A 14,371-nucleotide genomic window follows, 5' to 3' on the forward strand; every position below is an offset into this window, starting at 1 on the left:
CATGTGAGGGATTTGTGCCATTCTGACCTGGAGATACCTACATGTTGCCTCCCAGTACAAAAGCATAAAAATCCATTAAAAGAAGATTTGTACCCATTACCCATTTGGGTCAAATACCAAATAGTTGGCTATTAAAATCAATATTAAGCCAAAGCTGAGGCTAAAATCTATTAGCATCATCATCTGAACTTCCTTTACACAAGAATAAATACGAAATTGCTCTGTGTTGAAGAGAATTTATCAATGATTTGTTGTGCATGATTTTGGAAGTTTTCCTGATCATAAAATGTTGAGGGGATAAAGCTGGCAATCTACTTTTATCTTTAAAAAATTAATTCTTAAATAGGACTTTTCTGGAAAGATTCATGGCCTTAAGTAAAATTAAATACTAAAGCTTAAAAACAGTCTCTAATAGTCATTTTTTTAAATGATAAGTGCATTCATCAACCAATCCTACAATGATTAGAATTATGATATAATTTAATCTCACGATAATGCCTCTATTATAATTTATATTTTTATAAACACTTATTAGCTAAGAAAGGATATGATGTTCTTCCCAAAGTTATCTAGCTAATGTACTCTATTAAATAATATTTAACTAATCTAAAACTAGTGTTTACTATCAATTTATTTCCTTCGTTGTTTAACTATTTTAAAGTTCTTAATAATTGTTTGACCCATAAATTTAATAGCGTTCACAGTCATCATTAAATACTGTTGCAATTTGCTCTTATAGATACCTTTATATTTCAATTGATTTGTAGAATTTCAAGGTATAAATAACTTTTAGAAGACTTTTCACCACAAATTACATGTAAAAGTTTCTCCTACATTTGAAAGTTATTTAATCTGGAAATTAACTTAATTGTCTAGGTATTAACTGGAAAGTAATATCTGGTTATAAACAACAAATCTGAAATACATGTTTGTTCATATTACGAATGGTTTTATGCTGATATGACAGTAACCTGAGTGATGTTCAGCACTCGGTCACTTCCTGCACAAACTCAGAGATGCCCAAAATGTTAATAAAGCGGGCATCTGGCTCTCTTACCATTCCAAGGGCTGAAGCAGAGATCTATGCCAACGAGCATCTTTACACCAAATAAAGCGAAAACCAAAGTCAGTGCATCCTTAAAGGCAACTGAGTTGCCTAATTCTAAGATGGCACTTCTAGATTTTTAGTGTTTTAATGTGGAAACATAACATGGAGCAAAAACTAGAGTTTTCAATATATATGTATGGAAAGCCTGCCATGAATCAGATATACACTAAGTAAGATACCTAGAACTCCCGACTCAGCACAGGAGACAAATATGTACACAACTAACCATCACACGTTCACAGAGGTCTGGCACGGAGTCTGTGTTGGAGGGGGTGGCATGTTAAGACAGCACATCCAGAACCTATGAACTAGCTCAGAGAAACAGGAATGCTCTGCAATGAAGTGTCGAGTGGCAGGGACAGGAACAGTCACAAATTTCATGGCTTTCCGCGGCTGGTTCTGCGTCTCAGTTCTGTGACTACTACCTCTGTGGCCTGCGAGAACAACATAAAACATCTGAGCCTCAGTTTCCTCATCTGTTCAGCAGGCATTGCAAAGACTGTATGAGCTGCCTATGGCAGCATCGAGCACAGGCCCCCGCTGTGGATACAGCATTCTGTATTCTCCTTGCTCAGTGCTCATTCACAGGCTCAGTACACGAGTTCAGCGAAATGGTTCTACAAAATGGTTCTTAATCTTGTTGCTGAAACAACCAAGATGCTTTTCACAGCTCCATCAAGGCGGAGGGTACCTTCCCAAGAAGCCATGACAGGAACAACACTGAAGTAAGCCCCTCAAAGATTTTATAACCTCCCTAGTATGAAGTGGGGCTGAGTCGGGATGTGAGGGTTTAACTGTGTTTGTCGAGCACGACCCAGAAGAGAGAGAGACACTGCTCTGTCTGGTGAGTGTGGCTGAGAAAGAGAAGCCTCCCTGGATCTAAATATTTAGGTATCAATTTCTCTTAGAGGTCCTGCTGGGAGGTTACGCTCCAGGAAGGTGATGATCCTTCAGTAACGGTTGTCCTGGGCAGTTTTTGGTCATTCACCTACACAGGCCACATCTTCCACCTGAGCAGAGGTGCCGAAGGGATTCTATCCACTGTGCCTGGTGGGCATAAGCTTGTTGGGGCCCCAGAGAGGAAGATGCCTGCCAAGCAGCAAATATTCATTTTCCTTGAGATCCTCCAAATGCTTGACTCTGATTCTTCCTTCACCACGTGGTGCTTCTCACAACCAATCCCATCCCCACAGCACCCAAGGGAGAGCACAGACACCGGCAAGACAATGCAAAGCTCCCACTCCCAGGCATGTATGAAAACCGCACTGGGTTCATCCTGGGCTGCTTTGCGCATCTGCCTGATGGCAGTTTCCTCCCCGTCCCATGACTGAAGCCTTGAGTCACTGGTTTACAAAAAGGTGGTGGGAGGTTCCGGACCTAATATGCTGAGGACCACATACAACTGTGCTGACCACACAACAGATTGAGGCTCTGTCTCATAACCGGCCAACACTCTCAAATCACCAGAAGTAACACCTACTGGAGTGGTACAACCTTTCTGAGCTCATCTTGTCCTTATAAGGGCGGCTTCATCTGTCCTGGCTCTCACCTTCTCCTGTGGTTTTGGAACACATCATGTGTGGAGTTTAACTTCTGAAGAAAAGGTGGGCAGATCCAGTTCTAGTTTAATGTCTAGGCACTTAAATTCTTCAGACATTTACTGAGCAGAAATCAGGTGGGCAGTGCAGTGGCTCCTGGAAGTACGAAGGGGAATCAAAATAGAACCGTTGACTCGTGGAGCACAATGATTTGCCTTGTAGGCACTAAGCAAAGGTTAACTGTTCAACACTGCAATACATAAATATTATAAATGCTAATTTTAATGTTAAAAGTACAGGATATATTTAACAATGGAGGACTGGTTTAAAAAGCAAGCCTCAGAACAGCAGTCTGCAGTGTACACAGGTACACACACACACACACAGGATAGAACATTATTCACTGTAACGTATTTTCGGGTAATAGGATTACAGACAATCTAGATTTCGTTCCTTATACTTTCCTATGTTTTCCAAATGTTCTACAGTGAATGTTAATTACTTGTATATTCAAAAGGAGCACCAATATAATGTTGAAAATAAAGGACACTAATAGCTCAGAATTCTGAGCTCCTGAAGAGCTTCTGTATTCAACCTAGATATTTGACACCTCAGCCCCCTCACTCAGATGTGTGTGTGTATGTATGTATGCATATAAGCACACATTTATGGTTAATACCAACTAACCTAAAATACTGGATCCTTTGTAAGATCCTGATTGGGATGGGAGATGGGGTGCAGGGAAGACTGGACAAGTTCCAAGAGACAGGTGGTCATCTTTCAGAGCAGCTAAACCTAGAGTACATCAGAGTGGCTGCTGACCAGAAAAGCTATTCAAACATAGAAGATGCATGAGACAGAGAAAACCAACAGTGGTTTCCAGTATGAGTCCTAAACTGAAAAGGCAGGAGGGCAGAGCTCCCAAGTGCAGGCATTACCTTATAAAGTAGCTGCTTCTCCCAGGGGCAATTCTATGTGCCTGTTCCTGGGTGACAACCAGCAATGATTAAATCATTTATGTAATAATGATTCATGATTAAGCTTTACGCCTCTAGAGAGCCCAGGAAGTTATACACACAATTCTTTGCAAATGTTTATCTGATTGTTAAGAGCAAAAAGAAAGAAACTGCTATTAAAAACATACACATTTAATGAAAAAGAACATATATATGTATAACTGAATCACTATGCTGTACCCCAGAAACTAATACAACATTGTAAATCACCTATACTTCAATAAAGAAATAATTTTTAAAATTCTTTTTAAAAAACACATACATTTGGAAAAGGAACCAAACCAGAAACACTGGTGCAAGGTCAGTGAGCGCTGACCACGTCAAGCTCAGAAATACTAAATGACCACCTACTATACTCGAGGCACCACAGGTGTTTGTACCACAGTAATAAGTAAAACAGGTACAGTTCCTGCCTTCACAGAGAGTAAGTTAAGAAGAATTAGGAGCAAGCAATAAAACCAAGAAGTGGATATGGATCCTAGTACTATATAATACAACACTGCAGCCCCAATAAACTTGACCGGGCACATCAAAGTATCAAAGCTATCAATTGGGTGTTAATGGGTTGGGGTGGGAGACAGAGATTTGTTCCTGATTAAATAAATTGGATAAATTCATACTAAGAGCTCTGAGACGTCCTATAGCAAAGAAATATATCTAAATATGCATAAGCTGGCATTTCCCAAATAGGTTTTGACAACAAAATTCCCCTTTTCATGGAATACCGATCAACAGATCAAAGAAAGCTAACACTGAGTGGAACTCAGCTTGCAAAATGCACAATAACGGCTGTGCCATCAAAACTGAATTACCAGGTGAGTTCTTTTTTTTAAAAAGACAGGGAAGTTTATTATACTTTCTATAAAAATTAACAAATTTTTAAAAGTTGACTCTTGAAGGTATGAAACTTAAGTTATTTGGAATTCTTCATTCCCCCAAATCTAAGGGGAAAAAAGAGACTTTGGTGTATTTTCCAACTTGCTAGAGAATTATGGAGCTGGAAAGCCAGCCCCTCAAAACCCCAAATTTCAGGAGTCCCATCTCATCCATTGTGGCTGTGGGCTACAAACAGAGGAGCCACTGAAACGTGGGTAGTTGGCAGAAGAGGGCACAGTGAGTAATCAGCGTGTGACCAGCTGCTAGAGACTGACACAGAGTAACAGGTGCGCACAAAAAAGTGCACGCCCCGCTCTCCTAATCTATTTCAGGGAGGAGGAGTGGTTACAGATCACTGAGAAGAAGCAGGGCACAGATAATGCCTAAACCCCTTTTCTGCTTTAAGTATCTTTCCTGTTAAATACGTTAGGCAATTTATTGACAGGAACAATGGGTTAAGGAGGTTGACGTATAAAAGGTCAAGTGTTCTGGGTAGAAAGGAGATTTAGATTCCGATCTGCCCTCGGTCATTATCTAGCCAGAATCAAAATTTCCTCTAATCACCCTACTCCACCGTTTACCATCATTCACACTCCTTCACATCCAGTCATGGTATAAGTTAAAAAGCTCAAATCACAGAGTCAAAGAATTTTCTCACTAACTGATGTTGGGACACTAGATGGCCATTTGGATAAAGATAAAATTACATCCATTCATCACATCATATACAAGAATAAACTGCAAATGAATCAGAGATCTAGATATAAAAAATGAAACCATACAGGTATAGAAGGTAACACGAGTGACATGGTGTCAGGAAATGCTTTCTAACCATGATCAAAGAAGAGAAGCAATAAAAGAATAGATTGTTAAATGTGTCTATATAAAAATAAATGTTGCCTTTTATCATGACAAAGAAAGAAAAGCACTGTAAACAAAGTCAAAAATCAAATACATTGGGAGAAAATATTTATAATATATTTCATAAATTAAAGGCTAATTTACAGGGGTTTTTTTAAGGGAAAAAAGACCAAAATTCAAATGGAAAAAAATGAGCAAAAGATATGGACAGAATATTAAGTTTATAAAATTAACAAATATGGTCTTTAAGCACATGAAAAGATACTCAATTCCATTCGTAAGAGGATATATGCAAATTGAAACTACACTGAGATATCATTTCTCACCCATCACATTGGCAGCAATCCAAAAACTAAGTACACTCAAAGGTTGAGGATGCTGGCGTGACACCCCATGGAGAGGAATAGGGCCCTGCTTACCTAACAAAACATTTGCCTTTGACCCTGCATTCCCACTTCTAAGAATACAGCCTGAAGATACACCTCCAACAATATGAAAATAAATGTGCATAATATTATTCATTGCAGTAAACTACTCAACCATCCAGTATAGGAGATCAGTTGTATAAAAGAGATAGACAGATAGAGAGAAAGAAAAAGGGAAAGAAGGGAAGGCAGAAAGATGGAAAAAAGGAAGGAAGGAAAGAGATGGAGAAAGAGAGAGAGAAAGACAGAAGGAAGGAATGAAGGAAAGAAGGATGTTCTAAAGAAAGAGGGAGGAAGAGAGAAAGAATTCTCAAAAAGCAAAGTACAGAAGAATATATATGTGTGTGTGTGTATATATAGACATATATATATATAGTATGTTACCTTTTGTTTAAGGAAAAAAAGAAATATGAGAAACACAGGAAGGATAATCAAGAAAACAGTGAAACACAACACTGTAAATCAACTATACGTCAATTAAAAAAAAACAGTGAGGTTGGTTGGGGGAGAGGATCACAAGCAAACCTTGAACTCCTTTTAGAAGGTCTGTTTTGGGGAGTGTATGATAATAATAATAATAATTACCATCATTATTATTATTTGCCTATACATATATGTATACACATCCATATAGTACAAGTATATGTATATGAAGCTGTTTTATATATACACGCATATGCCTATGTACTTTCATGTGTAAAATTTCTCGGCTCTGGCCACTGAAAGAGCCTATGATCAAAGGCACCACGGGAGCCATGAGCACACCTAGTACTCAAATACTGGTCCTTAATACCATCCTCCACTAAAAAGAACCAGGACATATTGAAGAAATGATTGATTTCAGGCTCAGGCAGAAAAGATACAAGATCAAACTAGGACATCTTTTTACCCAGGAGATAAGTAAGTACTAACAACAACAAAGATGGGGACATACCACAAGGACCCAGAATTTTTGCTTGAAGGGACTCCCACTGGAATAATCTGGGACAATTTGAGCATCAAAATAATTGCATAGCACTAGGAATTATGCAAGATTGAAATAGAAATCTGGAGTTCATACACTTGAAACAGAGAGCAAGCGAGAGCGAGAGAGAAAAAGACAAGAAGGAGTCTTAGAGTAGAACACAGTGCTGAATAAAAAATAAACACGAAGGAAGCACTAAAGATGCGAAACCATCATAGTAAAGAGTGGTTTAGACAAGAATTTCGAGGAAATTTTTGATGAGGAACAAGAATGAAGTATCTCCTCATGGATGCTTAATAATTGCAAGGGGAAAAGGGTAACCATATGGTGGAGAAATTGAACACCACCTTGACCAGGTGGTCAAAATCAACATCGCGAGCCTCCAGCTATGACTCCTGAGGAGGTTACATCACGTATGCAGGATTCTGGGGGGCGTGTATAACAGAATCTAAATATGAAGAAACAACTGACAAACACAAAATGAGGACTATTACATTCTTAAAAGGGGGCACTGTATTCTTCAAAAATGGCAATGCCATAAAAGAAGAAGAAAGGCTGTAGGAATGCCCCAGATCAAGAGAGACTAAAGAAACATGACAATTAAATGCACTAGCTGATCCTAGGCTGGATTCTCCACTAGAGGGGGAAAATGCTGTCAAAAGTCTAAGTGGGCAAATTGACAAAACAGGAGTACAAACAGTAGATTAAAGAATTAAATTAGTGTTAAGTGTACTGAAGTTGAGAACTATAATGTGAATATGAAGAGATGATCCTTATCATTAGAAAATATACACTGTACTTAAGGGTAGGGAGCCATGATGTATAGTGACATGTGCGACTTCTCAAATATTATAGAAAAAATATTGTAGGGAAAAAAATATATGTATGTGTGTGTGTGTGTGTGTGTGTATAAGAAGAAGACAGAATGAGGGGGGAGAATGCAAACGGGATAAAATGTCAACAACAGATGCATCTGATAAGAGCATATGAGTATTCTACCATATGACCCAGCAATTCTACTCCTGGGTATATACCTGAAGAAAATAAAAACACTGATTTGAAAAGATATACACACCCCAATGTTCATAGCAGCATTATTTACAATAGCCAAGATATGGAAACAACTTAAGTGTCCATCAACAGATGACTGGAAAAAGAAGATGTGGTGTACATATACAATGGAATAGTACTCAGCCATAAAAAAGAATGAAATTTTGCCATTTGCTACAACATGGATGGATCTGGAGGATATTATGCTTAATGGAATAAGTCAGACAGAGAAAGCCAAATACTGTATAATATCGCTTATATGTGGAATCTAAAAAATAAAACAAACCAGTCAATGTAATAAAAAAGAAACAGATTCACAGATACAGAGAACAAACTAGTGATTACCAGTAGAGAGAGGGAAGGGGGAAGAAACAAGATAGGGGTAAAGGGTTGCAATGTACAAACTACTATATATAAAATGCTACAAGGATATATTATATAGTACAGAGAAAATAGCCAACATTTAGTAAGAACTATAAATGGAGTATAACCTTTAAAAATCGTGGATCACAATGTTGTATACCTGAAACTTACATAATATTGTACATCAACTCTACCTCAATAAAAATTTTTTTTTAATTTTAAAGCATATAAGTATTATTTGGTCTATTCTTATTCTTTTTATGTTTGAAATCACAGTAAAAAATTAAATTAAAAAAAACACTAAAAAAGAGAAGAAAAAATATAGCAATTAAGTAGCTCTATTTTCTAATAGGATTTGAAATTAATTAATAAATTAAGCCCAAACTACTTTATTCCACATAATACTTATATGAACATATGTTTTATAGCTACCCAGAGAATTTTGTATAATTTAATTTCCTAACATGAAAAAATACAATTTATTCTTCTAAAACTCCTTGGTGTAAACAATACCTGCCATGTCTAAGGCCACAGTGTATATGTAACCAGGGCTACAATTACAACATTTGTAGGTCAATGCAAGCCTCTGAAATTCCAGTTCACCACATTTGCAATCCGAGTACTATTTCCCTTCTAGAAAGAGCAAGTTTAGAATTGGAAGATGAGCTATACCTAACAATGTAATAGCCAGCATCAATTTTTAAAAATCTATCAGCTGTGGCCTTTGAGGTTAAGTATCACCAAATGCATGGAGGGGTGGGGCAGGGAACACTCTTTTGTCCAAGGATGGATTAGGTCACATGCGCTGTCTTCCACTACACACCTGAACTTCCCAGAAGAAGGAAAAAATGTGAATCAGGCCTTGAAGTTTCCTTGCCAGATAAATTTGGAAAGGAAAAAAAGAGACATGAAGGTTAGACATTATGAGGTCAAGAACCATCAACCAAATAGAACTTGAGGTTTAAGCAGAAACAGGTAAAGTATCTGGGAAGGCAGCAGAACTCTCAGCCCTCTTATTCCAAAACAGGCTCCCTAACTGAAAAAAAGAAATATATATATATATATATATATATATATATATATATATATGAAATTAAAAATTATACTGCAGCTGAATACTAGGGATTGTTCCTTTCCAAAAAGCATTAAAATATAAAGGTCAGTTAGCTTAAATGGTATTTTATTGCACATACTTTAAAAAGAACTTGAACAATTAAAGCAATGAAATATATTCCTTGCAATCGTTTTAAACGTTCTTAGAAGCATAAAAGAAGGCACGTCTCAATGTAAAAAATGTTAACTCCTTCTCATCCTTTGCACATTTATTTCAAGGCCTCACAGAATTTATAAGCCTCTTAGTAGAGTTTCTAGTGTGCTCGCGTTGTTTGGGTGAAATTCTTGGCCATCCAGCAGTTTCCCTTGGGTGTCAGGGGTGTGACAGTCCGGAAGTACGGCCCAGGGAGAGAGACGTTTACCAAAACACCACCAAGACACAGATCGGAGATCAAGACTAGATCAATGGTTCTCCCAAGAGCTTTAAAATAAGAATGAAGGTCAGACATTCTAATTCAGGTGAGCAGCTTAGGGGCAAAGCATTTTTTTTTTTTTAATTCCTCCAGAGATTTTGATAGGTGGCCAGACTTGCAAACCACTGGACTGGAAGATTCAAAACTCCTCTGCAGCAGCTAAGCTCTAGGAAAAACTTCAACCATCTGCTGCTTGACAGCGCCCTTAGACTGACACTGATAGCATCATATTATTTCTCTCAGTTTCCACAAAAATAAAATGGCAAAAGTGACAAACCAGTTTCACCAGTCTATAAGAAGAAAAAGTGATCAATTTTAAGGTACTTCACATATGAGAATATCAGTTTTTATCAACTTCCTTATGTAATACATAAAAGTATTCCTTAACTTTTCAAAGGTATTGCTCTGCTACCTTATAGCCTAGAAACAGGCTAAGGCTCTACTAACTAGCCTCAACTGTTTTTCCGCCACTCAACCAGTACTGGCAACTAGTACCTTGGGTGTGGTACTTGCTCACAGAATCACAGATCCCAGTGTAGGAAGAGCTCTCCAGAAGTCATCTGCACACCCTCCCTCCCCACTTCATGCAGAAAAGAGGTGAATTACCCCCATTTCACAGATGGATCAATGAGGCTCAGAAAGCTCAAGTGATTTGAGCTTAGTCACACTCGGGCTCCACACTCCACACCAACACGCCTCTGTGATTTCTGAAAGTCAGAGGCTTTCCTGTTGGGTCTTACGTATAGGCTGAATGTAGTTCCTGTTCTAGTTTGTCCAGGTGACGGGAGACAATCAGAGTCCCCTCTTCAGGTCTTGGTTCACTAACCTCTAGCAAAGGAGGCTGAGACCCCAAAAGCGCTCAGCTAAGGCTGGAAAATGAAAGAAAAGCCATAAGATGTCAATAGAGTAACTTTGAGCAAGAGATTTAGTGCAAGAAGAAAAGAATACCCAATAATTACATTTCAAAGCATGAGCCTGGAAAATGAGATAGGGCAGAGGATGTTAATCACAAACAAATTAATGCAATGGAGTGCAAGGTGTCTGCTTCCTCGAGGCCTCTGAAAGTTACTGAGCTTGATGATTACATGGGTTTACCAGTCATCATTCTACTTAAAGGTCAGAACAATGAATAGATGCCTAGAAATATCTGTCCTTTCCCAAAGCTCCCAGGTACCATGGATTTAATGTTAATGAAAAAAATAAAAGTTGTGGAGATCAACTTGTTTGATACTCATTTTAGAGATAAAGAAATGACAAGGGATAAAGAAATTTACTCGAGATTGACAAAATAATTAATAAGCAGATAGAACTCCAAGGGATACATGAAGTCATTTCCCCACTAGAAAAATCCTCACATCATGTCACACTATTTTATGGTATCAGCCAATTTTTTTTAAAAATGGAAAACTTTGAATAAACATTTCAACAATTACAGTCATATAACGGAAATCTTTGTTTCCCTAACATATTAAGATTTCATGGACAAAGGAAAACAGGAAGAGTAGCTTGATATATTTACCATTATTTGATTTTTTTAAAGCAGGGCACACCCAAAAGCAGTTATTTTGACCTACAAGAAATATAGGGGTTGGAGAAAGAAACAGTCTTTTTTTTTTTTGATTATTAGGTTTACTCTGCAGTCATCATTGTTTGGAAGGTATTATCACACAAGCTGGCTGCTAAGAGGAGGTGAACGGCCTGGTGGCTTAAGACATCAATCTCACAGCCCCCATTTTTTGTCAACTCAAGAGTGACAGGTGGCAGTGGGGGAGGGTAAAGCTCAGTGGTAGAGTGCGTGCTAGCATGCACGAAGTCCTGGGTTCAATCCCCAGTACCTCCATTAAAAATATATTTTTAATTTAATATTTAATAATATATATTTGTTATATATATATATATATATATATATATATATATATATATATAAAACAAATGAATAAGTAAACAAACCTAATTACTTACCCCTCAAAAAAAAAAAAAACACACTGTCAAAGAAAATTTTAAATCCTCTTAAAAAAGTGACAGGCAACAAAAGGGCAAGGATCACACCAAAAGGATACAGGAATTAACTGGATTGCAAAGACAGATCATAAGAAATTAAGAAAGAAAGGAAGAGAGAAAGAAACCATTTCACAACTCTTTGCCCACAAGTTTCTCAAAGAGCCCTCCCAGACCCTGCCTTCTGCAACACCGCCCCGCAACCCCGGAGGTTTGCTCTCCCTTTCAATGGCCCCAACTCATACAGTGTTTCTCCTAAGATCCAACAGCAAAGGTGGGAGAGGACTGCCAATTTCTTGTGAATCCTGAACATTTCCTTTATGAGTCATGGGAAACTGAAATAACTCGAAGGGGCGGGGGTGACTAGAAAGAAACACAGTTTTAAATCAGTTCCCACTAATTTGTTCTGCTGTGTGTGGTATAAGTCCTAAACGTCAGAAAAATTAAGTTTCTAGAGTTGACGCAGAAATGGGAGTTTTTTGTTAGGTTCTGTCGATTGTCACCGTGGCATTTCTTATTAGAATTTTTCTTACTGTCATTTTTGTTTTGTTAAATTAATTATAGTTTGATCGGTGTAGGAGCTATTTTGAATCCATGGGACTTTCCTCACCAGATTGTTTTGGCATTTTAAAGTCACTCGCATTCACGGCCTGAACAATATGGCAAGTATCTCTTTTTCTCTCTCCTTTATACTCAAATTCTAAACAAAGGAACCATCTGTTCTTTCTCTAAAAACATCAGCCCTTGTTTTCATTTTCCCCTTAATAATAATGCCTCAAACTTATAGCATGTCTTTTTCCAACTTGCTTATTAAAGCATTTTGTAGATACTGCCTCATTCATCTTCAGCATCACCTCCGATAAACTGGGGAGAAAGAGGAAATGTTTGCCAATTTTTAGTTAGATAAGCGACTGTTGGAGGTTTCATGAATTTTGCGTATAAGCCTCAGATGGGACCGTGACCATCACCTGCCCAGCCCTGGCTCTTCCATAGCTACGACGGAGGCCCAGAAAGGAGAAGTCACTTTGTGATCTATTTGTGTACTTGGTCCTCTACCCTTGACTGTAAATAGCCAAGGTAAGAACTGTGTCTTACACATTTTTGTATCTCAGGTAACTGATGTGTAAAACGTGCTCATTTAAATTTTTGTTGAATAAATGAAAATTTTGAGGGTAGTTCTGCAGGTGGTTGCGGCAGAGCAGAGGTCAGAGCTCAGCTCAGCCGCCCTCTTACTTAGTGTTATTTTTAATAATAACATATAGACCTAAATGCAAGAAGAATCAAATAGAGACATCACCAAACAGGAGTTGGTGGGGCAGGGGCGTAAGACACAGGTCTGTGTCTAGACGTAAGAAATGGGTTGAACAAATCCAGGACACATCAAGTTTGGCCGCTGGCGATGCTCAAACGTAACCTGTGTTCAGGCTGACTCTTCAAACGCTGTGCATTCCTTCTGTGCTCCACATACTTGGGGCTTTGGTGGAACTATTCCTTAAACATGACCCAACTGGAAGAAATGATGTGTCAGTGCCAAAGGACAGCAGGTCTCCATAACACCCCCGAGCCCAGTGAGAGAGCATCATCCATCCTGAGATGTCCCCTCATCCCTCATGTAACCCGAGAGCACTCAGTCTTGGCGTCACGAAATCCACCAGCCCAGAGTTTTCCAATGAGCAGAGAGGTCACTGAAATAAAATCCTTTTTTCCATGAGCCTTGCTGGAAATCAGCAACTCATTTGGCACATTTTTCTTATTTTCAGAACGCCCTATTCCCCACTGCTACTCCTTGAAGCTAAAGAAAAATAGTTTCGAACAAAGCAAGTAAAATGTGGGATTCTCTCATCCGAATTGCTTCTATACTAGTAGTTCTACGAAATCAACAACTCCCTAAAGAGTCCTCAAAAGCAGATTGTCTATAGAAAGCTGGAGGTCCAAGGAGAGGAGGAAAAATACTTTTTTTTAAGTAAAACAAAAAAGAAAAACCACAGAGCCAAAGAGAATTCAAGTCAATTATAATGTGGTCTCACAAAGTGAATTCGTTTGAGACATCAACAGGAAACAAATGAGTGACTAAATACAAACAAATCAACATAAAAGAACCTTTAAACAACTCGGGTGATTTTTTTTCTCAACGGGAGATGTGGATACGTGTGGTGGGGGGGCGCAGGGGGGAGGGGAGAAAGACACGGGAATATGGACGGAGCCACTTCGGCCCCTAACATACTTTGTGTGAACGGGCCCAGAGGCTGTGGGAGGTGTCCAGATTGTCCAGCGCACAGTGGGAAGCATTTACATCAAGCCACGCAGTATCAGCAGGAGAAAAAGGCAGCGAGTACTCCGGGGCGGGCAGCTGCAGAGAGGGCCCCTGCACGGAGCAGACACAGCAGGCTGAATGCACGCTCTATCAATAGTCCTGCCCTTGCGCACCACGCTGGGCTCCTAGGGGCCTTCAGGGTCAAGGCTGTCCCCAGAACCATTCATCATTCCTGCAGCCACCATCCGTTCACCCTCTCTCAACACATTCTGACAGGTCTGCCCTTTACATACAGACGGACCTTCCTACTCTCCGGCTACCTCCAAAAACATCGACTTGGACTTTGCATACATCCCCCATAATCCAGTATTCAAGGGTTTAACATTTAAAAG

At 38.8% G+C, this 14,371-nt stretch overlaps 1 protein-coding gene across 7 annotated transcripts in view; it reads right to left on the reverse strand.

Annotated features, from left to right (window-relative positions):
• The window catches only part of LPP (LIM domain containing preferred translocation partner in lipoma), a 629,562-nt gene that overhangs the window by 541,584 nt on the left and 73,607 nt on the right, over nucleotides 1-14,371 (reverse strand). The window lies entirely within an intron of this gene.

Source organism: Camelus ferus, chromosome 1 (assembly GCF_009834535.1).
Source record: "Camelus ferus isolate YT-003-E chromosome 1, BCGSAC_Cfer_1.0, whole genome shotgun sequence".
In the NCBI taxonomy this organism is placed as follows: Eukaryota; Metazoa; Chordata; class Mammalia; order Artiodactyla; family Camelidae; genus Camelus; species Camelus ferus.